A 25,967-nucleotide genomic window follows, 5' to 3' on the forward strand; every position below is an offset into this window, starting at 1 on the left:
CCCTATGTCATTCTCCCAACCAAGATAAATACACTTATAAAACTAATATCCTTTTTCAATATTCAATCTATCCGTAATCCATAGATTTTTAAATTAGCAACGTTGTTATCGTTGCAAAAAAAATGTAATAGATAGATTTAATATAGAAATAAACGTAACTATATAAAAATCCATCACTATAAGCCTGTCATACCACTAACGTTAAGCTTACGGTCCTTTGCCTAATCTCTTTCCGGTCTTGTTGGATCTACCATTCCATCAGACTATTAGAGATCACGAAAGGGAATGGAGAGTGAACTGAAATATAATGTCTCCTGAGTTCTGAGTAGCTGGAAAATCACTCTTAAGATTGGGCACTCCGGAATAGGTCAGGAAAATTGTTATCCCACTCAGGCTCAGGTACAGCAGGCTTCCTCTTGCATAAGATATGGTAAAGTGCATTGATCTACAACAATATTAAACGCGAAGAAGCCGCCATTTATGAGAATTTTTAAAAAATATGCCAAAAATCGTGTTGATTGATGATAGTTGGGGCGTGACGGAGGAACCTCCAACTCCAACAAAAGAAACTACAGCGTTCACCACTGCGCGATCGTCAAAAATGTACTATATACTTTGGAATTTGAATGGTAAACGATTTCCGTAACAAAAGCATCCTAACCTTAATAAAATTAGTTTGAATTCGATTTTCAAAATATGAACGTTGAATGGATTAATTTAAGGGCTCTTAAGTTCAACCTAATTACTCTTATAGATGTAAAACATAGAAACTTTATCACAACATAACAATAGAAAATTTTTGAATAAGATTTATTATTTGGCAACACCGGGAGTTTAATCTAGTGATGTGAAATTTTTCATCAATAACTGTTTTCTATAACGTTATTGAGACGTGTATAACAGGTTCCATATTTTTTCAATAGGTGTTATTAAAAAGTTAATTTGGGAGCTGTTTAATAACAGTTTAGTTGTTTGTTTTACCGGTCTTCTATTGCATCTATTTTTTTCATTATTTTTGCTTTAAAGTGAAAAATATGATTCTAATGTTAAAAGAAAGTAGTTAAAACATACTCTTAAGAAGAACGAGTGTGTATTAGCGATCCTAGGTTTACTGGGCCAGTGGAAATGAGTTACCGTGCTTTCTGAGGCACGTAGAAAAGTCTAATGAACCGGCACAATCGCTACTCCATCCCGTTACCGTCTTGAATTAACGTGGTTTGTCAAAAGCATTTAAAAAAACAGGAACACATTATGATAGCATTTTTTTGGTAGCTGTTGTGTGTGTCTTTCGCGATAACAGATAATATAATTATTACTTGAATAAAAGTTATTTCGAATTCTTATTTTTAGATGTGCCTCTGTAGTCTGTATATATCTAAATTACATAGTCTGTCTACGTTGCTATACTCATACATTTTTCTTGAACCACTACATTACTCAAACGGTTAAAACCATAAAACGCTCCCTCTCATCTAATCGTGTCTCGTGACTCGCAGCTTTGTGAAAGGACTTAGTGTGTCACATCTCTTTGTTATCTTTGTCGCCTTGGCACTTCACACTTACGTGCTCTATATTCCTACGCATTTTGTCCTGTTTACCCCCTTATACTTCTTTTTACTCCTTAAACTTGCGGGCTTGGCTGGGCGGGCTACTAGGTATACGAGTCCTACAAAAGATCTGAAAACTTTCCGTATACACTTTGATGAAACTGTGGATTTGAAGGTGAGCTCACAATTCCTAAATATAGAGGTGCGTGCTAAGGATCGAACTCCCCCCTGAAAGGAGGGCCAAAGCCCTGAACACTGAGCTAACGTCACTTCTTAACAGGATATCATCACTTCACATTTAATAAATAATATAAATAAATATACTACGACAATACACACATTGCCATCTAGCCCCAAAGCAAGCGTAGCTTGTATTATGTGTATTAAGATGACTGATGTATATTTTTATGAATAATATACGTAAATACACATATAAACAACCAAACACTGAAAAACATTTATGTTCATCACACAAACATTAACCAGTTGTGGGAATCGAAGCCACGGCCTTGGACTCAGAAAGCAGGGTCGATGACCACTGCGCCTGTCGGCTGTCAATATGATAAAATATCCGTTCATTTTCATACTACTATAAATAATATACTAATACCTGGCACATACGGTATGTAACATACCTATTTATAACATCTAATAACTAAGTACCTATGAAATACTGTGAAAGTGTTGATAATGTTATAATAACGTTATTAAGTTGGATTACACGAATCTTCCCCTATGGCACATCCCTCGCATCAACCCTCTACACGGGTCTACAAGGGGTGGTCCTCCACCTCCCACCCTTGATTATCGGAATATTAACTCACCACAAGAATACATAAGGGATATTTTCGCTTGATTTCGCTGAATTTGTTATTTTACATAATCATAGCTATGTATTTCCATGAAATAATCAGTAGGATCCCATTCTTCGTTTCGTGGGGAGCGTCAATAAACTCTATGGGGTTTGAAAACCTCTGAAACGCGTTGGTTGTTGCAAAATATCGACTTGAACGCATGCTTCTATGTGAAATAATGTGCAATTGTACTGTTAGTGTTATGTGGTCGGTGCATTCGGTGTGATATGATATTTTTTTCCGTCGTAACCATGCAAAACCTACGAGTGCTCATGAAAAAGAATTAATGATCCCATGTTGTCGAGATTCTACGGCGGATTATTGATGGTATGTACTTAGTATTTATCTCATTGTCAGTGACTTTTTTTTTAATAAGTAGCGATTATTGGATTTCGGCATCGGATAATTAGTAAGGATAATTAGATTTGTTACTTGGGATTGGCGCATCACTAAGTGACATGTTTTTTTTTTGTTGTTGTAAGCAAAGATGTTTTATTATAACGTGATTAAGTGAGTTTATATGAATCATTGTTTTCTAAGGCTAAAGTCTAAATTATGTTTATGATAGCTTGCACTACTCTTATTAGCTATAATAAGAGCAGAAAGGGATACTTTTTTTCGAAAGTGTTGTCCTAAAAGTCAAATGACCTTTCCGTATGTTTAAAAATACAAAAAGTTCTTAGGTATTTTTTCTTTTTTTTAATGCTTTTTTTGACATTTTCAAACATATTTTTCTCTAAAGTAGGCCACTAAGAAGCACTAAGAAGTGATAAAAATAAAAAGATTTTACACAAGTATGAAAAGTAGAATAGAGAGTGGATAGGTGTAGATTAATAAAGTCTACGAGTCCGTACAAATACAATAGATTCTCGAGTTTATTTTTCTAATAGATTGAAGTTTTTTGGTGAAATATTTACAAACAGCGATTTAGACGTATTTAGTATTAACGATATTATTAGTAATTATTGACAACAATTATCATATTTTTAACTAGTATTTAATCTATGCAATTATTTAATTTAATTATAGTGTGATGGATCCTACATCAACAATACAAATACTTAATAGGCAAAAAAAGGTCGTGACTTACGGACAGATGGGTTCCGTTATTTTTTATGTAAATGAGTATTTGTCAATAATAACAAAAAGTATTTTTTCTGAAATGGATGGTTTTAGGCAAAGCTACTTACTGAGAAAAGAAAATCGACTTGTCTGTCTTTTTGCGCTGATGACTATAATACGAGTCGGTATATATTGTTACTTAGTTTAGGCATCAGCGGTCAAACCTACTATAAATGTTGTAATTTTAATGGAACAATAAAATTATTTTTATTTTTATTTTATTATTAACTAGCTGCTCCCCGCGACTTCGTAAGCGTTTGATTTTGTTTTTTTATGTGGCATTCAATTTAGTTGTTGTTCTAAAAAAATAAGTATTCAGTATCGTTCAGCCTTAAATGAGGGGTTTGCTGTTTTCCGCTTTCTACACAAAGTTTGGACAAAATTAAACACATATTATAACCTCTATAGTACAAAAATAATTATTTAAATCGATATGTTGCAGTTATGGGGTAAAATCGTCAAACTTTTTCATCCCCTCTCCCAAAGGAACCGAGCTTAATGTCGGGATAAAATGTATCCTATATTATTTCGAACACTTCTAAAAATATGTGTTCGAAGTTTCATGAGGATCGGTTAAGTATTTTTTGCGAGAAAGCGTAACAAACAAACTTACATTGACATTTATAATATTAGTAGGGATGTAGCTCTAGGTAGGTATCTACCTACTACGGAATACCTTAGTAATAGTCGAAATAAAATTTTTCTTTACGTTGTACGTTGTACGTTGGCACTTTTGTGTAAGCACAAAAGTGCCAACTGTGATGGTCTTGATGATGAAACTTAAACTTAAAAAGTAGGATACAAAGGGCGGCCTTATCGCTTAGTAGCGATCTCTTCCAGGCAACCTTAGGATTAGGAAAACCAAGGGAAACCGATTGGTGGGGTGTATTATTATTATATACATACTTACGAACAATTACACACTAATACTTATCAAGATTACAAACATAAAATACTAATAATAATAAATATAAAAAATAATAAACTAATATATACTAAAACTTAATTTGTTAATCACTGTCGTCTTTATTGCTCAAGATAATGGGCTTTAACAGCATTTTTGAATATGTCTAGTGACCTTGACTTTCGTATGCTTATTGGTAGTGCATTCCACAGTTCAGTAGCTTAAACAAAAATTCGTTAAATATTGAAGAATTTAGACTAAGATATTCGTTGTTAATGAACATTTCTTAAAAATCCCGGGACCCGTGGCGACCACGATCCATGCAACTGTGTCGAAATATCGACAAATCTAAAAATATTATTGTGGTATAGTCAATTATTAACTGATTTCTCCAACAATTAGTTTGTCGCGACCACTATCGGTGCCACACCACAGGTCTGCAGCATTTCGTGGCATTTTTAAATATCTGGCCACCAAATGCTGGAACGACATCCCACCACCTTTTAGAAATGCCAAAACAAAGTTTTGCTTTAAGAAATTATATCGACAAAAATCTAATGTCTATCTTACAATAACTACTAAAAACAGTTGGAAAATCCAAAAGTGCACGCCTCATAATCTCATTCATTACAATAAAATTGAGATTATTTGTAAATAATTAAACTACATCTAAATATACCTTGAAAAGTAACATTCTGCTATTCCTCAAAATACTGAACTATAAAAAAAACTAACTCGATAAGTGAAGTATTTCGCTTGTTAGCGAGACCACAAGATACGGGATCAGCACATACAGACACACGGACGTCCAAGAGAGAACTATTTTAAACAATTTATTATTTAGTTTAAATAACAAAAAGAGATTTAAAAATATCATGAGTGTTAAAATTAGTGTTTTTTCTCAACATTTATCTATTTATATTCACTTATAAAAGCAATAAAGAATAAAAAAGTGACATTTTAAGTTGGAATCACTCGGTGTGCGTAAACTGACAGTAATACCCACCTCAACGCTTCGCTCATGAGGCGTGCAATTATGATCTGACTAACATAAGTACTTTCCCATTACTACTAAAACAAAAATGAATTTTCATCTCCTTTCCATTATGAAGTTTACTATTGTTTTTATATGTGATTCCATAACTGGACTTCCCTCACACTGGTACATTAGTATCTGGAACATTAAGCTGAGTCAGAACCATTTTATTGGCACGACACATCATAGACTTAAGCTATTATAATTAAGTATATTAATTAAACACATTTAACAAATCATGGTTACTACACGATTGATGAATTCCTTAACGACAAGGCTGCTTGGAAGCAGGCCACTCCGCTCTCATCTCTCACAAAAAAGAAAAGTTCTAAAGATTGTTAAACTTAAAAATGATGTTGGAAAAGAGCAATCTGCTGAGTTTCTTGCCGGCTCTTCTCAGTGGAATCTGCCTTCCGAACCGATGGTAGAGTCACTACAAACAGACTGACTTGACGTTTCAAAAGTGCTTATTAATTAGGCCTACTTGAAATAAATGAATTTTGAATTTTTAAGTATACAATTTTAAGTTACTCCGTATGTAAGTCTGTTTGTGTTGTTGTGGTAAATAAACAAATTCTATTCTATTCTATACAAAAAGGTTGGCTTGTAAAACATGTTTAAGCATTTAGCCCGCCTTTTGTAAACCGATTTCTCTTTGCGTTAAAGAGAGAAAAAACAAAGTCCGCGACTGAATATGTCCATCTTTTAAGGTGTGTGGGAATAATCGTTAAGAGTCCGCAAACCTGCATTGGAGGCTTGGAGCTCCTAGGAGAGATCTAAGCTCTCTCTTTCTCTCTCTCTTCTGCAACAGAGGAGGCCTGTGCTCTGCAGTGGGACAAATTTAAGATGAAATACCGAATATCGAAGGTCACTCTTGAATGAATATAAACTTACTGTGTACTTAATCTTCAAAGCGATGGCGAAGTCCTTTTAAAATTATAGGTACTTATCTTGAACGCCAGGCGAGCGTGAGCGTGAAGTTTTTACAATAATTATAAGGAAAGGTATAATTCTGTAAGGAGAACCTCTGGATTAATAAAACTCCGTTGTTTGCATCCACCATTCCATCTTTCAATTCCTTTTCTTTTTCGTCACCACGACACACACCCGTTCTTGATGCCCGCGCTGACTCGAACCCCCTTTTTCCTTTTGGTTTTTATAAAAAAACGAAGGTGGATTGCTATGAATAATAAGCAAAATAAAACCTAACAATTCTATAGATCCATTTTTATTTAACTAGATATTAAATTAATAGTTTGAAAAAAAGTGCGTGCGTGTAACCGTTACGCGCGATTGAAGTAAAAATTTTATTATTTATTATTGATGAAAGGGTAAAATGTTCCCGGGACTCCGCCATTTCATTTAATATTCGCCATTTCATTTCATATTCTATTTAGAATCTATTAATAACACTTTCACATTTGATACATACTAGATATGCCCTGCGGCTTCGCCCGCGTAAATTTCGAATGCAGCGTACTGCTACATCGTCTACAACTATAGTCATACATGAGATTTTTGACAAACATTTTTTTATCTTTCGTAATAAATATATTTTTTTTATAAAAAGTATCACAATTAAAAAAAAATAGTATTATTATTCGCCAATAGATGTCAGGAAGAGTCATATTTTTCAGTTTAAAAGGGGACTACCCAAACGCCACCTTTTTGTTATTATTCTTCCAATAAAAAAAAACACGAATAAAATGACATTTTCTAAAAATGAATCCTAGCTACATCGATTTATCGCCCCCAAAACCCCTTGTATACTAAATATCATAAAAATCGTTGGAGCCGATTCCGAGATTCCGAGATTCCGAGATTATATATATATATATATTATATATATATACAAGAATTGCTCGTTTAAAGATATAAGATATTTTCATTTGTTAAATACAATTGAGAGTAGAAAATTGAAGGTTGGATTAGCATGCAGCTAGTCAATATAACCTTGTCATTGAATATTATAGAATGTCGCAATCGTCAGAAGATTTATTAATAATGTATTTATTACAAAAGTAATAAATAAACAAGTATATTTAGAGATTTTCAATAAACTTTGCCATTTATATATTTTTTTTTAATCCTTTGAATTTTTATTCACTTTGCTATTCACAATTGATCCGTTTAAAAATATTGGAAATAAATAATTCTAATTGATATTTGCCACTAGCTGGCGTATAAGTCAAGATGCGTGGAGCATATGACATATACTTACGAACACGACCTACACTGACAAAAAAAATCGTTTAGCGTTTTAAGTCTTTCAGCACATTCTTTCGCCAATTTTTAAATGAATCTCTTCTGTGAGTTCAACAAAATTCCTAAAACTCTGAAACGTTTGAAATTGAACACGAATTCTCTCTAACGCTTTTCAATTTCCAACTTAAAAAAAACAGCGTTTTATACTCCGATTCTGAACGGAATCCTTTAAGGCTTTAAGGCCGTAAGCCTTCGCTACTTGTGCTGGAAATATGAAAAGAGACGTTCAGGAAAACCGTTTAACCTACACAGTAATTGGACTCTTTCTAGAATGACTGAAACCTGAGGCCTTAAAAAAAAATTGGTTGTCTGTAAAGTCGGCTTACTGACGATAGTTGAACGTGACAACGTCGTAAGAAAATACTGATGGAATGGTTGCATTTTTCAAAAGAAAATTTTAATTTTATTTGTTTGATAGATATTATCGTAGCTATAAACAATTGACACCACATTCACTTTTCACTGCACTTCATCCTTGCCAAAAACATGTAAATGTATTATTGTATAGAAGCTGTCCACGCGGACGCATCGCTCACTCAAGTAGGAGAGAGACAGATGTCGAACGCGGAGACCGACTGTGCCTCTTTGTCGCTCGTTCCGCGCTTTCGCTTGCACTTCAAGCCTTGAATGGAACGCCTCAGAGCGAGGTAACGCCGCAAACGTCATGTTTTTTTCGTGCGTGCAGCCGGCTCCATCGAATTATAAGACGTTGTCACGTCAAAAAGCGACTTAAAAAAAGCTTCTAAATTCGACATTATGTTTTTTTTGTGTATATTTTCCACTCGATCACTAAGCCAATTTTAAACAGATTTTGATTTGTGTGTTAAATTCAAATAAAAAAAAACTAAATTGATTTATTTCAAGTAGGCCTAGTTTATAAGCACTTTTGAAACGTCAAGTCAGTCTGTTTGTAGTGACTCTACCACCGGTTCGGAAGGCAGATTCCACTGAGAAGAGCCGGCAAGAAACTCAGCAGATTGCTCTTTTCCAATATCATTTTATAGTTAAAAAATCTTTAGAACTTTTCTGTTTTCTGAGAGATGAGAGCGGAGTGGCCTACTTCTAAGCAGCCTTTTCGTTAAGGAATTCATCAATCGAATAGTAACCACGATTTGTTAAATGTCTTTTAATGTATTGATTAAAGTAAGTTAAGGTAGATCTAATATTACCTTCGGTATCATTTTATAAAAACATATACCCATCCCCACAAAGGAGTTCTGCACTTTTCTCAGACGATATGCAGATATCACTAATTTATGTCCGTTTCTAGTAAGCCGACTGTTTATGTCTACTTTTTGTTTATAATTACTTACGTTTTGTTTGGTACACCTTATACCTCAGAGGTGGGATCTTGGATAAATCGAGGGAACTTGAAATATTATAGGCACTCCTATTTCAATATTTTTTTTTAATAGTAGATTTTGAATCAAGTAATGTTATATAAATTTTACAGTGTCGATTAGTTTTCCCGGCGGATTAAAATCTACTATTGCTCGACTTTCCAATCAAAGTTGTACATTCAATTATTAAGAATAGACCATAAAGCGAAAATATTAACAAAATATTAATTACGAAAAATGGCGCGCGGTTTTTTTTCGCGCGCCAAGGTAAGCCGATATACAGCCAGCGTCGGTAATTGCATACAACCCACATTAAAAATATAATAAAGGGAATATTTACGTATTTAAAACATGTTTAAACATAACTAGTTATGAATTGTAAAGAATTTGATAAAATTTTACGATCATTTATCATAATAAATGAGAAGGTAAAAATATTTCTTCACTTAAGAAAATGCCTACTATTTTTAGCCGCAGAAAACCTCTTTGTATTAGCCGGTTTAATTAAAATAGGTCTATCTGCATACATTTAATTTGCAGTGAGGTACAAACTAAACTTAATACGGTCGTCAAAAATAAAGCACAATAATTACGGTTATTTAAAATAAAACACGCGTGTCTAATATCTTGGATTATGAGTCTTATATCGATGTGCTAAGGTCCATGTAACGAGCAAGTGTGATGGAAAGGAACTTGTGCATCTTTTTTCGAAAAGCACCATATGGCCGAGTGGATATCATGGTGAAGACTATAGATGGCCATCGGAAGTATCCAATAAAGTCAAAAGTCAAAGCCAAAAATATCTTTATTCAAGTAGGCCCATAGGTGGCACTTTTGATGCGTACATAAGAATTACACGATAGTGAAATGATCGCGGGTACGAGGGAACTACGAGGGTTCCAAACGCGTCCTGGTCTAAGCCCACAACAAACTTAGCCGGGTGTTTTTTTTTTTGTTATCATCATCTCACAATGTCATTTTAAATTATTAGAAGAGCAACCTGGATAGAGCAATAAATTACACCCAAGCTTTTTTATCGTTTACGTAGTCCTTTATACTGTAATAGGACTTTTCTATATTAAGCTTACGTTTAATACAAACTTTGAACTTTTTAAGAGACATCTCCAAGATGTCAATTGGTAGTTTATTGTAGAATCGTATGCAATTTCATTTAAACGAATTATGGATTTTATGTAACCTAGTATATTGCATGTAAGTTTATCCTTACTTCTAATGTTTAAATTATTGCAGTCACATTTTTTCTTAAATTTAGTAATGTTTTTATAAACGTTCATGAAATTTTCAAATATGTACTGACTATACACTGTCAATAATTTGAATTACACGGGTTGCGCTTTGATCATGTTGTATCCTAAGCAATTTATGCTCAACACAATAAAAAGCTGATGGTGAAGTGCTGGGAGAACTCCTCAACGATTAACACCCCGGCCTCGGGAAAAGCAATATCTTGTAAAGGTGTATGAGCAGTTGACATTTGGCTATTATAACATAGATAATTGCAAAACCACTAAAAAGCGTGAATAAAAGTTTTTTCACAAAAAAGAACCGACTATGTTAAACAACTCGCTGTCGTCATATCAACCCATTGCAATGAGAAGGGGTTAAGGCCGTAGCCTAAGAGCCCGCCAACCCGCACTGGAGCAGCGTGGTGGGTCAACGCTTGAACTCTCTCTCCTATTGCTCAATTAAAGCGACTAGTGAAACAGATAAAATGTGTTCTTTATGGAAAAGATTTTCCCACAGGGAGTAAAGTGAGTCACTGAAATTGAAGAGTTCATGATAACCCGGCCCTACGTTTTTAGGAATGAATGAATGAATGAATGAATTATGGGGTTTTCCATATTTATGAAATGTTTAATCATTCTATGTCGTGGACTTATTAAAGGGCGAGTCAGTATAGAAGTCTGGCTCAGTTTGCAACGTTGTCTAGTATTGTAATAATCATAGACTTAAGAATATACAGAACCCTCATTCAGCCATTTTTTGCACGAAGAGCATTGTGTCCGAGACCAGCGAAACTCCCCCCGTATGTTTAACTTGAAATGGAATGTTGCTATCTCACAATCTTTTACGCATTTTCCCCATTTCATGGTAAACGTTTAAAACATTAGAGGTAAAATAATTACTGTCAACTTCTAAATGGAATGTGGTGAATTCCGTTCGAGAAACACTACTAAAGTGAATATTGGATAGAAGCAGGCGTTACTTTGCGGAAATCCATAATCTATATTTCTTGTGTGCGTGTGTTTGTCACTGCACTCCTCCTAAACGGTTGGACCGATTTGAATGAATTTTTTGGTATGCGTTTGGGTGGCACCCTGGATGGTTTAGATTCACAAATCAGCCCGACAGATGGCGCTGGGGTCCGCTAGTAAGTATATAAAAGAGAAAGTGTGTGGGTATGTACCGTATAGGCTCCGAAACGGCTGGACCGATTTCAATGAAACTTTCAGGGAATCTCCGGATTGACCTGGCGAGTAATCCTGTAAAGTTTGGTGACGAGCGGAGAACTCCTATTTTTGAACTGTTAAACTGTCAAATACAGCTTTTATTTACTATGATGATATTCTATTGTTGGGTGTACATGGGTGTAGATAATGATCTTCACCCGCTCGAGAAGAGAATAGAAGAGAATGAATACGGAGATAGATAAATTATTTTATATATTACTAGCTGTTGCCCGCGACTTCGTCTGCGTTTGATTTTGTTTTTAAAGTATTCAGTATCGCTAAGCCTTAAATGATTATAGTAGTATATATACATATATACATATGTATATATACATATATACATATATACATATGTATATATACATATATACATATATATATAACATGTGACTGTCAATTAATTATAGACAAATAATTTGCAATAAAATAAAATTGCGACTATAATTAAAGATCTAAGCTATCCTATCTCTTAAGTTGGACCAGACTGCTCACGGTGTGCCCATTTAATTCAAAATCGGTTAAGTAGTTTAGGAGTCCATCGCGGACAAACATCGTGACAGGAGATTTATATATATTAAGATGAGACTTAAATTAAAAATTTAATGATGTAAGTTTATTGTTTAAATAAAATAAAGCAAAATCTAGCCCGGCGAAGCGGGCTGGGTACGCTAGTATATTATGAAAATTAAGCTTAATTTGCTATACTCCGTGAACAGCAGGAGAATCTGTATGGTGTAATTTATAATTTCTTCAATCCTTACACGAAACAAATCTTCGGCAACGTACCCACTACGCACGTTTCGCTCCGTTTTACAATGATTACAATGAACAATTGTTTCTTTGGCATCAAAAACGTTGCACTCAATTTAATTGCCTCTTATCTAAGTGATAGAGTTCAAAGGGTACGCGTAAAAGACATAAAGTCTAAGGGATCATCTGCCTTAATGGGTGTCCCACAAGGCTCAATTTTGGGTCCCTTATTGTTTCTGGTGTATATAAATGATCTGCCACACCATGTCAGGGGCACTTGTGAGATTGTACTGTTCGCAGATGATACATCTCTCATTTTTAAGACTGATAGAAACAAAGATAATTTTGACGACATAAACCTGTTAATATCCTATTAATAATTTACTTTTAAATGCAAAAAAAACCAAGTGTTTGGAATTTGTTTTGCCTAACGTAAAAAAAATTGATAAAAACATCATAATAAATGGAGAAACACTTAAAATAGAAAACTCCACTGTTTTTCTAGGAGTGACCTTAGATTGTAAGCTACAGTGGGGTACCTATATAGAAAGCCTAGCGAGTAAACTCAGCTCAGCTGCATATGCAATCAGGAAAATTAGACAGCTTACCGATGTTGAAACAGCTAGGCTTGTTTATTTCGCATACTTTCACAGTATTATGTCCTATGGGATCTTGCTGTGGGGAAAAGCTGCAGATATTGAAAGTATATTTATACTACAGAAAAGAGCCGTACGATCAATATATAAACTTGGATCACGCGAATCGCTTCGTGAAAAATTTAAACAAATAGGTATTCTTACAGTAGTTTCGCAATACATTTATAATAATATAGTCTTTGTGAGGCAAAATATTACTCTTTATAAATCAAAAGCTGAAATTAACAATCGACTTACCAGAAACGGTCATAAATTAGTGATATCTGCATATCGTCTGCGAAAGGTGCAGAACTCCTTTGTGGGGTTGAGTATACGCTTTTACAACATGATTCCTAAGGAAATTCTTGACCTACCAATGCATACATTTAAAAAATGTGTAAAAACGCATCTAGTACAGCGAGGTTACTATACATTTGATGAATTCCTCAATGACAAGGTAATGGAATGGAAGCAGCCAGCCTCGCTCTCATCTCCCGCAAGATAGCAAAATGATTGTAAATGTTGATGTTGGAAAAGAGCAACTACTGAGTTTCTTGCCGGCTCTTCTCGGTAGAATCTGCTTTCCGAACCGGTGGTAGAGTCACACAAACATGCATACTTGACGTTTCAAAAGTGCTTATAAAGTAGGCCTACTTGAAATAAATGAATTTGAATTTGAATTTGAAAATTTCTTAACAAGTAAAGGCAACGTCTCCTGAGGATGCTCCGGTTTCGGAGCGAAACGTGCGTAGAGGGTACATTGCCGAACACCTGTTTGGCGTGGAGTTTAAGGATTGAAGAAATTTTAAATTACACCATACAAATTGCCATTCTGCTGTTCACGGAGTATAGCAAATTAAGCTTAATTTTCATAACAACTAAAGTGGAATGGTTTTTGATGCTTCAATATTAGACATATACACGGGTTCTGTAATATGTTCTCTATGTTGTAGTTATAATACCCCATTGTACCGGCCTCAGCTATCCAATCTAACGCGACCTACATTGGGAATAATGCTAAGAATATCCGCCATTTTCTTAATGCGCCTGCATTTTTGCCTCGTTGCGGTGGAATTACGATTTTATCTGACAGCCGGTTGGCGCAGGGTGCAACGACCCTGCTTTCTGGTTCAAAGCCGTGGGTTGATATGACGGCCATTCCCACAACTGGAAAATGTTTGTGTTATGAACATGAATGTTTTAAGTGTCTATCTGTATATTATAAGTATTTATGTATATTATTCATAAAAATATTCATCAGCTATCTTAGTACCCATAACACAAGCTACGCTTACTTTGGGACTAGGTGGCGATATGTGTATTGTCGTAGTATATTTATTTATTATTTATTTATTTATCTATGTTTGTATTCTCATTTCATTATCCAAAAAGATATTTTATACTCTATACTTTACTGAAAGAGACTTGTCGCTAAGCGATTTAGCGTGCCGGTACGATGTCGCGTAGCAACCGATTAGGGTTTAATATAACTGCCCCTAACAGGTTAGCCCGCTACCATCTTAGACTGCATCGTCACTTACCACGTGAAATTTAGTCAACATTTACTTGAAGTGGAATAAAAATATATATTAACCTGCTGGTTGTAGAATAGAATGGAATACCAAGAATATAAAAAGTAAGCTTATAGAAAAGTCCTATTACAGTATAAAGGACTACGTAATTGATAAAAAAGCTTGGGTGTGTATTATTGCTCTAACCAGGTTGCTCTTCTAATAATTTTAAATGACATTGTGAGATGGTGATATCAAAAAAAACACCCGGCTAAGTTGCTTGTGGGCTTCTTCATAGATCATAGACCAGGACGCTTTTAGAAATAAATAAAATAAATATACTACGACAATACACACATCGCCACCTAGCCCCAAAGTAAGCGTAGCTTGTGTTATGGGTACTAAGATAGCTGTTGAATATTTTTATGAATATAATACATAAATACTTATAATATACATATAAACACCCAGACACTGAAAAACATTCATGCTCATCACACAAACATTTTACAGTTGTGGGAATCGAACCCACGGCCTTGGACTCAGAAAGCAGGGTCGCTGCAAACTGCGCCAATCGGCCGTCAAGTTTTTGGAACTCTCGTAGCTTTAGTTTTAAGTTTACGAATATGGTTATCGCCATCATCTCGCTACCGTGTAATTCTTATGCAACTACGCATCAAAAGTGCCACCTATGGGCCTACTTGATTAAATATATTTTTGACTTTGACTTTATAATTGTTTAATATAAATTGACTGTGAGATGGTGATAACATTGTCGCGGGCTCTTCTTACGCGAGCTGTCCTCCCCCGCCCGCCCCACTATGCTGTAATGAAATATAAGCGAGCGAATGTATTTTTCCCTCGCTGTGAAATATGAAACAATGAAAGTTCAGGATGTCTTTCAGTCTTTTGACGTGAACTAAGATCTTCCGTTCTTTTGACGTAAACTGAGAACTGAGAAAGTAGGAGGGCAATACTTTTGTATTGTTATACAAGTTTAAACACCCATTGGCGGAAACGGTGTTAGCCCAGAGGGTAGAACTGCGACTTCACTTTCCGGAAGCGAGTTCGAATGCCAGAACGCACCTCAACTTTTTCGCACGCAACGCACCACGCATTTTCTAAGTTATGTGCGATTTAAATATTACTTGCTTTAACGGTGAAAATAAAATAAATAAATAAATAAATATACTACGACAATACACACACCGCTATCTAGTCCCAAAGTAAGCGTAGCTTGTGTTATGGGTACTAAGATAACTGTTGAATATTTTTATGAATAATATACAAAAAACATTCATGTTCTTCACACAAACATTTTCCAGTTTTGGGAATCGAACCCACGGCCTTGGACTCAGAAAGCAGGGTCGCTGCCCACTGCGCCAATCGGCTGTCAAAGAAAGAAAACATCGTGAGGTAAACTGCACGCCTGTGTGTTCTAATTGTAATACTGTCTAAGTTTTTGCGAGATCGAGTAACAAACATCCGCTCTCACATTTTATCGTCAAGAATTGGATAAAGTCAAAGTCAAAAATATCTTTATTCAAGTAGGTCCATAGGTGGCAATTTTGATGCGTACATAAGAATTACACGGTAGTGAGATGATGGCGATAACCACATTCGTAAACTTAAAACTAAAGCTGCGAGGGTTCCAAACGCGTCCTGGTCTAAGAAGAAGCCCACAACAAACTTAGCCGGGTGTTTCTTTTTTGTTATCACCATCTCACAATGTCATTTTAAATTATTAGAAGTGCAACCTGGTTAGAGCAATAAATATATATTAATGCAGAAGTTATCGTGAGTTTAGAAAAGGGAAAGGCACGCGCCTTAACTTAAACAAAACAGTTATTCTTGGAGATACTAACAATTAATAGAAAAAAAACTTTTTGAAAACTACACCCAGTTTTTTTACAAGAAACTGCAACTTACCAAAAGCGGACGAGGTCGCGGGCAACACTAGTTTATAATATATTTGGCATGTTTATATATCTTAATATATATAAATCTCCTGTCACGATGTTTGTCTGCGATGGACTCCTAAACTACTTAACCGATTTTAAATTAAATTGGCACACCGTGAGCAGTCTGGTCCAACTTAAGAGATAGGATAGCTTAAATCTTTAATTATAGTCGCAATTTTATTTTATTGCAAATTATTTGTCTATAATTAATTGACAGTCACATGTTGTATATATATACTACTATACTCATTTAAGGCTTAGCGATACTGAATACTTTAAAAACAAAATCAAACGCAGACGAAGTCGCGGGCAACAGCTAGTATATATATATATAAACAATATAAGTATATATTCCAAGAATCCCTGCACGCACCTCAACTTTTCTAAATAATGTGCAAATAAAATATCACTTGCTACAACGGTGAAGGAAAACATCGTGAGGAAACCTGCATGCCTGAGTGTTCACCAATCCGCACTGGGCAGCGTGGTGGGTTACAGCCTTAACTCCTTCTCATTCGACGTTTCAGTCCATTTATAGACTCCATTATTTATAACTAGCGGACCCGCGCGACTTCGTCCGCGAATAAGTCGACTTCAATTATGTCTATCCAAAAAACCACGTCAATCTAAAACTCCCTTGCGCGGATTTTGAAAGACAAATGCGGAAAAAATAGCGCTGCTATCCTGTAGAAGCTGTTTGCTTTTCCGGGATAAAAAGAAGCCTATGAGCTATGCCAGACTATATTGTAGGTATCACTGCAAAATTTTAGCTAAATCGGTTTACTCGTTGTAGCGTTAAAGCGTAACAAACATCCATCCATACATACATTCATCCTTACATCTATTCTCGCAAACTTTCGCATTTATAATATTAGTAGGATGGTACGCATACATTCGATCGTTAATCCATATGCCTTGCGACATGCTGTTATCTGTGAAGAATTATGTACTTGATCTCCGACAATATTCATCAGATCTTCATTAACATTAGACAATACATGATTGGTAGTACACACTGTCAAATAAAAAAAGAATTATCAAAATCGGTGCAAATTTAACGGAGATATGAAGTAAAATTGATAAAAAAAATTATCCCATATCCCGGAGGAAACTTATTGTTTATCGGGATAAAAGTATCCCATATGTTGACCCGGGATATCAGCTACCACTATACCAATTTTTATTTAATTACGTTAAGTAGTTTTCACGTGTCAGACAGACAGACAGACAGACAGACAAAAATTAAAAAAAAATCTGTTTTGGACTCAGTATCTAGTTTAAAGCATCCCCCGGTCAAAATTTTTAAAATATATTCAATGTACAGAAATCTTGCAGTTACAGTTTTATAGTATAGATAATTATATATTTTTTTTATTAATATAATTTTTTTTTAATTTTTATAGTATTTTCACATAAATTAAAAAAGTTAGAGGTGCGTGCGTGGGATTCGAACTAGGTGCCCCGTGACTGAAGTCCTACACACTGGGCTATCACCCAGTGCTCATGTAAACCCTACACAGCTATATTGCAGGTATCGAAGTACCCGCGGCGACTCAGAAGCCCTGGAAGTGCCGTGTCAAATAACGCGGTCATGTACAATCCCTTTTTAATTAAAGAAAGAACAGACGAAGGTGTCTATGTATAGGTACATTTTGGCTCAGCGGTTCATACGTTGGAAGGTCACATATAGAAGACATTATCGCTAAAATATTTGGTTTTGGTTTTTTTTAACCACCGACACGAGTATGTATATATGTGCGCGAGTTTAAGTCTGTGGCATAAAGTCAAAGTCAAATATATTAAACCATTTATTTCTCTCCGTATTCATTCTCTTCTATTCTCTTCTCAAACGGGTGAAGATCATTATCTATACCCATGTACACCCAACAATAGAATATCATCATAGTATATAAAAGCTGTATTTGACAGTTTGACAGTTCAAAAATAGGAGTGCTCCTATCGTCACCAAACTTTACAGGATTACTCGCCAGGTCAATCCGGAGATACCCTGAAAGTTTCATTGAAATCGGTCCAGCCGTTTCGGAGCCTATGCGGAACATACACACACACTTTCTCTTTTATATATATATAGATAGAAGATATATAAAGCTAAAGAGTTTGTTTGTTTGTTTAGTTGAACACGAATATCTCAGGAACTGTTGGTTCGATTTGAAAAATTATTTCAGGTTTGGATAGCCCATTTATCGAGGAAGGCTATAGGCTCCTTTAACTGTCCATAAATGTAGAAGTGCTATTATACATTGGCTTAGGAATCTATCCTACAGTGATGTATAAAAGATAATAAAATGATTCTTCCTACTTCAACAGATTTTTTAAAATAGGGCCAAACTATAGACATTCACATAACACACATGCATATACACACAAACACACACACACTCACACACACTTGCACACACACGCACGCACCCGCACTAAATAAGTCGCTGCATGTTTTTATTGTTTCTTTTTTTTTCTTGTATTTGAAACTTAATCATTGTTTTTATTTATCTCTGTTTAATTGACTCTCATTCGCTTTTTTTATTGGTATTTACTATGTTCTTCTTTTGTTTTATTGGTACTATACATTTATTGTTGGAGGTGGGCGTTAATTGTTGCGACACAGTTTATACTACTGCAACAGTTATCGTGGCACCATGTTTATTGTGTCAATTCTGTACCCTTACCAATATAATCTTAAAATAATAATCAATTATAGGTGTATACAGCATTATCGTTGTTATCTCCGGTAAAAATTAAAAAAAAAAAAAACAAAAAATTGAAAACTTAAATAAGTATTTAACTATAGATTATTAAAAATAATAATATAAATATAAATATGAATTAAGCTATTAAACAGATTGATCAGTAATATTATGAATATTTAATTATTTATACGCGGACGACCGCTAGTTTAACCATAAACTCCGTACCAGTTAGCTAGGTGTTATCTAAATAGGTTTTAATCTTGCTAAATGCAGCGCAGAGTCAGCAAGAGTCGTTTAGGAACACAGATTTTATTACTATAGACGTAAAACTTAGGCTTATCTGCGGTACCTGACTCTTGAGAGTACCATTGCACAGATAAGCAATACCATTCTTAATGACAAGGTTGCTTGGAAGCATCCGGCTCAGCTTTCATCTCTCACAAGATAGAAAAATGAATGTTAATATGTAAAATGTAAATTGACGATGTTGGAAAAGAGCAACTGCAGAGTTTCTTACCGGTTTCTTCTCGGTAGAATCTGCATTCCGAACCTGTGGTAGAGTCACAACAAACAGACATACTTGACGTTTCAAAAGTGCTTATATTAGGCCTACTAGAAATAAATGAATTTTGACTTTTGAATTTAGAATTTTAAGGGACATTGGTTTTGTAGTAGTTCTTAGAACTTTATATGACAGAGCTCGTCCGGGGAAGTACTACCACGGGGGTGTAAATTGCTTTAACTTATTAATTTAATGTGAGATAGTGATAACAAAAAAAAAATACTTAGCTAAGTTTTTGTGGGCTCTTCATAGACAAGGGCGCGTTTGGAACCCTCGTAGCTTTAGGTTTTTATTTAGTTAGTTAGGTCGGCGAACGAAGTTATCACCATGCCCTCACAATTATGTAAACATATATGTATAAACTATAAAGGCTTCATAAGTGCCTGTGGCCTACATGAATAAAGAAATTTTGAATTTGCGTTTGTATTTATTACTTAAAACGCACATAACTTAGAAAATTTAGAGGTGCTGGGATTCGAACTCGGCCCCCAGATGTGAATGAAGGTCTGACCGACTGGGCTATCACCGCTTAATGTGAACTATTATTTGATTAAGATCCAAGCATTCGTCATTCCCGTGTGTCCAGGTACAGAGTACACTCTAGCATTAATCTAGTTCGACTGAATGGCAAATGTTGAAATTGTAACTTATGTCTACAGAGACAGGGTTGAATTTAGTGTACGACGCAACTGAGTGTGGCGACTGCGCGATCGCCTTACCTCGTGGTAACGGATCCCAGCTCCCAGTACGGAACTCTCAATGCGCGTTTCCATCTCACACTTGACCAATTTTTTTGTATATATCGACCGATTTGATTCGCCACCGCATACGTAATCCGCATTTAAAATTCAAAATCCCGTTGAAGCAAACCGACCGCAAAAACTGACTTTATGGAAAGTTTCCACATAAAATACATTCGCCGACCGACGCAGTTGCGCTTTGTCGAATAATTCAATAAAAACTTTGCCAATTTCCAATCTCTTAATTAACATTTTGGCCGTTTTGTAATTAAATATCTTTGTCTCTAATTTCACTTCACGCTTTATATATCCGATCGCATCGTCATCATCATCATATCATACTCTTCGACAAACATTTCACATGAGAAAGCCGGTTGGCGCGACACTGCTGTCTGCGTCCAAGGCCGTGGCTTCGGTTCCCACAACTGGAGAAAAGGTGGGATATTCCACTGACCTATGGGCAGTCTCGAAGTCGCGAATCTCACAGCGGCGTCTCCTACACGGACAAGAATTCTGGAAAATCCTCTTTGATCATACACGGAGGTATGAGTGGATCACGTCTAGGAGACTTGTGGGTGCTGGACGTAGATAGCATTTCATGGTCTCGACCAGACCAGGCTGGCCGAGTTGCTTTAGTTAGAGCGGGGCCAACTTCATTGGAGCTGAGTGGCCGGCCATGAACACTGTCACAACGTTTGTGTAGTTCAGAAATGTGAAAAAGTGACCCCAGCACGTGTCCTGCCGCTGAACCGGTCGCCGCGCCCCGCGCCCCTGTGTTTGTGTGACGAACCATGAATGTATTTCAGTGTCGGGTTTCAGTGTATCTGTATACACAGAGAGCATCTTTTATTGCAATACCGTCTAAAAAAAATGAGTTGTAAAATTTGTAATTTTCTGTAAAATTTCTGTAAAATCTGTAAAATCCTCTCTGATCATATACGGAGGTATGAGTGGATCACGTCTAGGAGACTGGGTGCTGGACGTAGATAGCATTTCATGGTCTTTACCAGACCTTGGTGGCCCGGCTCCGTTACCACGCTCTCTGCACACTCCTACAGTCATTGGCCATCACATGTATGTGTCATCACTTTGACGGCTGACTGGCGCAGTGGGCAGCGACCCTGCTTTCTGAGTCCATGGCCGTGGGTTCGATTCCCACAACTGGAAGATGTATGTGTGATGAACATGAATGTTTTTCAGTGTCTGGGTGTTCATCTGTATATTAGATTTATATTATTCATAAAAAATATTCAACTGTCATCTTAGTAAAATAACACAAGCTACGCTTACTTTGGGGCTAGATGGCGATGTGTGTATTGTCGTAGTATGTTTATTTATTTATTTATTTATGTGTATGGAGGGTGGGTGCCCTTAGTACCCGATGAATCTAAACTTGCCACTCATGAGAAGGAGTGGCAATGCACCACTACTCTCGCTTCTCTCAACTTGGAGACCATGACGTGGGATAGCATTGCCTTGGACAAGTTTGAAGAATGTGAGTCGAGAGCACTTCGGGTCACGGCGCTGTGGCTATTCAGACTAGACTGTACATCTGGTCGGGCGGGGATGGCTACAGGAAAACATGGAACAATCAGATTTGCTGCAAGGATCTATGGTATCTTGAAGGAGTGCCCCCACAGGCTGGCCGAGTTGCTTTAGTCAGAGCGGGGACAACTTCATTGGAGCTGAGTGGCCGGCCATGAACACTGTCACAACGTTTGTGTAGTTCACACGTGCTGGGGTCACTTTTCCACATTTCTGAACTTCAGTGACGTTTGTCACTGAAGTTCAGAAATGTGGAAAGGTAAACGACAGACGACGACGACGAAGTAAGTGACGTTTGTCACTGAAGTTCAGAAATGTGGAAAAGTGACCCCAGCACGTTTCCTGCCGCTGAACCGGTCGCCGCGCCCCGCGCCCCTGTGTTTGTGTGACGAACCATGAATGTATTTCAGTGTCGGGGTTTCAGTGTATCTGTATACTATAAGTATTTATGTGTATTATATTCATAAAGATATTCATCAGCTATCTTAGTACCCATAACACGAGTTACCCATAACAAAGACTGAGTTTCTTGCCGGCTCTTCTCAGTAGAATCTGCTTTCCGAACCGGAACTACAAACAGATATACGTGACGTTTCGAAAGTGCTTATAAAGTTGGCATACTTGAAATAAATGAATTGTGATTTTGATTTTTGATTTTGAAATACTACGACAATACACACATCGCCATCTAGCCCTAAAGTAAGCGCAGCTTGTGTTATTTTACTAAGATGACAGTTGAATATTTTCTTATGAATATATAACACATAAATTCTTAATATATATAGATGAACATCCAGACACTGAAAAACACTCATGTTCATTACATAAACTTTCTCCAGTTGTGGGAATTGAACCCACGTCCTTTGACTCAGTAGACAGGGTCGCTGACCACTGCGCCAAACGGCTGTCAAATAAAACAAAATTTTATTCATTCATTAAAATACAGCCAAAAACTGGTTTGCCACAGAGCAATGCCCAGTATTTTGTTGGAAACGTCAAAAGTACGCCACAAAGTGACACGTGCTTCACAAAAAGTGCACTTGGCTCAAGTGAGCACCAGTGACAAACTAACTGCACCACAGAACTGCACTGCACTTGATGCTGACAGCTGTTTTTTTTATTATAAGAGCCCCTGTACACTATACAGGGTTTTATATCACCGTCATTAAAGCAAGTGTTTTATTTGAAACCGAATTAAATTTTTATTCGCTGAATGCCAATGAGTAGACCAACTTTCAATATTTTTATTGCAATACTGTCTATAATTTCTGTAAAATCTGGACTAGTTGAATGTTGGTTTAGCTACTAGAGATTAAATTGGTTGTTGTAAGTGAGTCGTAGAATGCAGTGGGTTGTACTGAAGTGGTATCTTTTAGTTTCCTCGGTAACTAGAATAGTTAAAACAATGTATAATGTTTTCTATCTCACTCTGTCCTATTCATTTATGTGTTTGTTTCTTTATCTAGATATTATAACGATATACGAAAAAAAAATGTGTAATGTATTCTATCTCATTCCCTCGCCGACTGAATCCTATACATTTATGTGATTTTGTCTCTATGGACTTATTTTTTTCATCGAGTTTGATATCACAACGATTCTAAAGAAGTTTCACTGGAAAAACATCCGTTAATTTTACGCCATGTAATCGTGTTACGGCAGGGTTATAAAAAAACACGTAGATAAAATCGCGGCCTACAGCTACTATATTTTTTTTTTAATAAGTACTTTCTCGAAGTCATCACAGCTCCTACAGACAATATTTCACCAGCGTTATGTGACGTAAAGCGCGCGACAAACGCGCGTCAAGTTGTCAGTGTGCACACTCATTAACATCCACGTTCCCTTTGTTACAAACAACAAAGGGAAGAGCTGACATAAAGCATTGTTAAATCTCAGCTTAGTGATTTTAAACTCTATTTTTTGGTACATAAGATTCAAAATTGTGTGGGATGAATAAATATGCATGTGTTACGGTTAACGGATCCATATACCTAAAGGCAATCTGTTGCAGCCGTTGGATCGCACGCAGATCGCAGCGATCGAAACTTTTCAAAGTCAAAGTCCAAGCCCAAGTCAAAGTCAAAGTCAAAGTCAAAGTCAAAGTCAACGTCAAATATTTCTTTATTCAAATAGGCACATAGATAACACTTTTGATGCGTACATTACATACAAAATGTGTACACAGTAGTGAGATGATGGCGTTACCTACATTCGTTAACTTAAACTTTGTAAAATTTTGCGAGTTTGGCAGTAATACAACGTGCAACCGAATTACGAAATACTGTTGGAGTAAGCATAGGAATATTTCACTAGCAGTCCACCCCGGCTTCGCACGGCTTTTTAACAAAAAAGTCAACATTAATTATGATTTTATATAGCCTATGTCATCCGGGTATAGTGTAACTTGTCAACAGTGAAAGAATTTTTCAAATCGGTTCAGTAGTTTCGGAGCCTATTCGATGCAAACAAACAATCATATCTTTCCTCATTATAATTACAATATTACAATAAAATAATAAATAATATAATATATATATAATATTATTATTTATTATTTATTGCTTGTTTTAGATATTTTTTTACACTTTGGTTTATATTATCGCAGTTTTATTAAGGATCCCGATTTTTTTTTAAATTATGATATAGCCTATGTCACCCCGGGATTATCTAGCTTTCCAACAGTGAAAGTATTTTTCAAATCGGTTCAGTAGTTTTGAAGCCTTTTCGATGCAAACAAACAAACAAACAAACAAATCTTTCCTCTTTATAATGTTAGTATAGATAAGGAATAACACATTAAAAATTATGGGTCAAAAGAAGCACAGATATTTACTTTTCCATACAAAGTTATTCAATATAGAAAAGTCCTATTATAGTATAAAGGACTACGTAAACGATAAAAATGCTTGGGTGTAAATTATTGCTCTAACCAGGTTGCTCTTCTAATAATTTAAAATGACACTATGAGATGGTGATAACAAAAAAATAAAAAAACACCCGGCTAAGTTTGTTGTGGGCTTCTTCTTAGACCGGGACGCGTTTGGAACCCTCGTAGCTTTAGTTTTAAGTTTACAAATGTGGTTATCGCCATCATCTCACTACCGTGTAATTCTCATGTACGCATCAAAAGTGCCACCTATGGGCTTGATTAAAGATATACTTGACTAAAGATATTTTTGACTTTGACTTTGACAATACATTCTAAGTGTTTACTTATGACAACCCTATTGAAGATAAAAGACCGACACGCGCATAGTACCTACGCTACTCGGCGCGTACCTAACAAAGTGGCAGGAGTCACTAGATTTTAATTTTGCATTTGATTTTAGGGCTTCTGATTCCTTCCAATGAAATGACAGTTCTTCGGTTCATTTGACTTTTTTTTTAAATAAATATACGACGACAATAATAATTTAATTCCAAGTTGTGTACACATACTTTGGGTTGTAGCTTAGAACAAAACTTGTTATTACTTATATTTAGATCTACTTTTAGTTATTACCTGATTTGTGTACCTAATAACAATAAACAATACACACACCGCCATCTAGCCCCAAAGTGAGCGTAGCTTGTGTTATGGGTACTAAGACGACTGATGAATATTTTTATGAATAATAAACATAAATACTAAGAATATACATATAAACACCCAGCGCTGACAAACATTCATGCTCATCACACAAACATTTTCCAGTTGTGGGAATCGAACCCACGGCCCTGGGCTCAGAAAGCAGGGTTGCTGCAAACTGCGCCAATCGGCCGTCTGAACGGTTGTCACTTTGTCTCAAACGCGATCACTAGCGGGGCGGATTGTAAATATATTATAGTTTAAATTTGATTTTCTACTTAGAAAAAGTAAAATGAAAGTGCGCTAAATATTTATTTTGTGTGTCCAATTCGGGCATAGGGTGGTAGCTCACGACAGAATCCACTAGACCGGACCAGACGAAATTCAGAAATAATTAATTCCCCCGACTGAATAAGATCAAACTCCGACCTTTTGTTTGTAACCA

General features: G+C 35.9%; 1 protein-coding gene across 1 annotated transcript in view; it reads left to right on the forward strand.

Annotated features, from left to right (window-relative positions):
- The first annotated feature begins 2,491 nt into the window (after positions 1-2,491).
- LOC120635204 (glutamate receptor ionotropic, kainate 2) overlaps positions 2,492-25,967 on the forward strand; it is an 83,492-nt gene continuing 60,016 nt past the window's right edge. Inside the window, exon 1 of the mRNA XM_039906143.1 lies at positions 2,492-2,728. The gene's annotated coding sequence lies outside the window, so the exon portion shown is untranslated. The remainder of the gene's footprint in view (positions 2,729-25,967) is intronic.

Source organism: Pararge aegeria, chromosome 26, assembly GCF_905163445.1.
Source record: "Pararge aegeria chromosome 26, ilParAegt1.1, whole genome shotgun sequence".
Lineage (NCBI taxonomy): Eukaryota > Metazoa > Arthropoda > Insecta > Lepidoptera > Nymphalidae > Pararge > Pararge aegeria.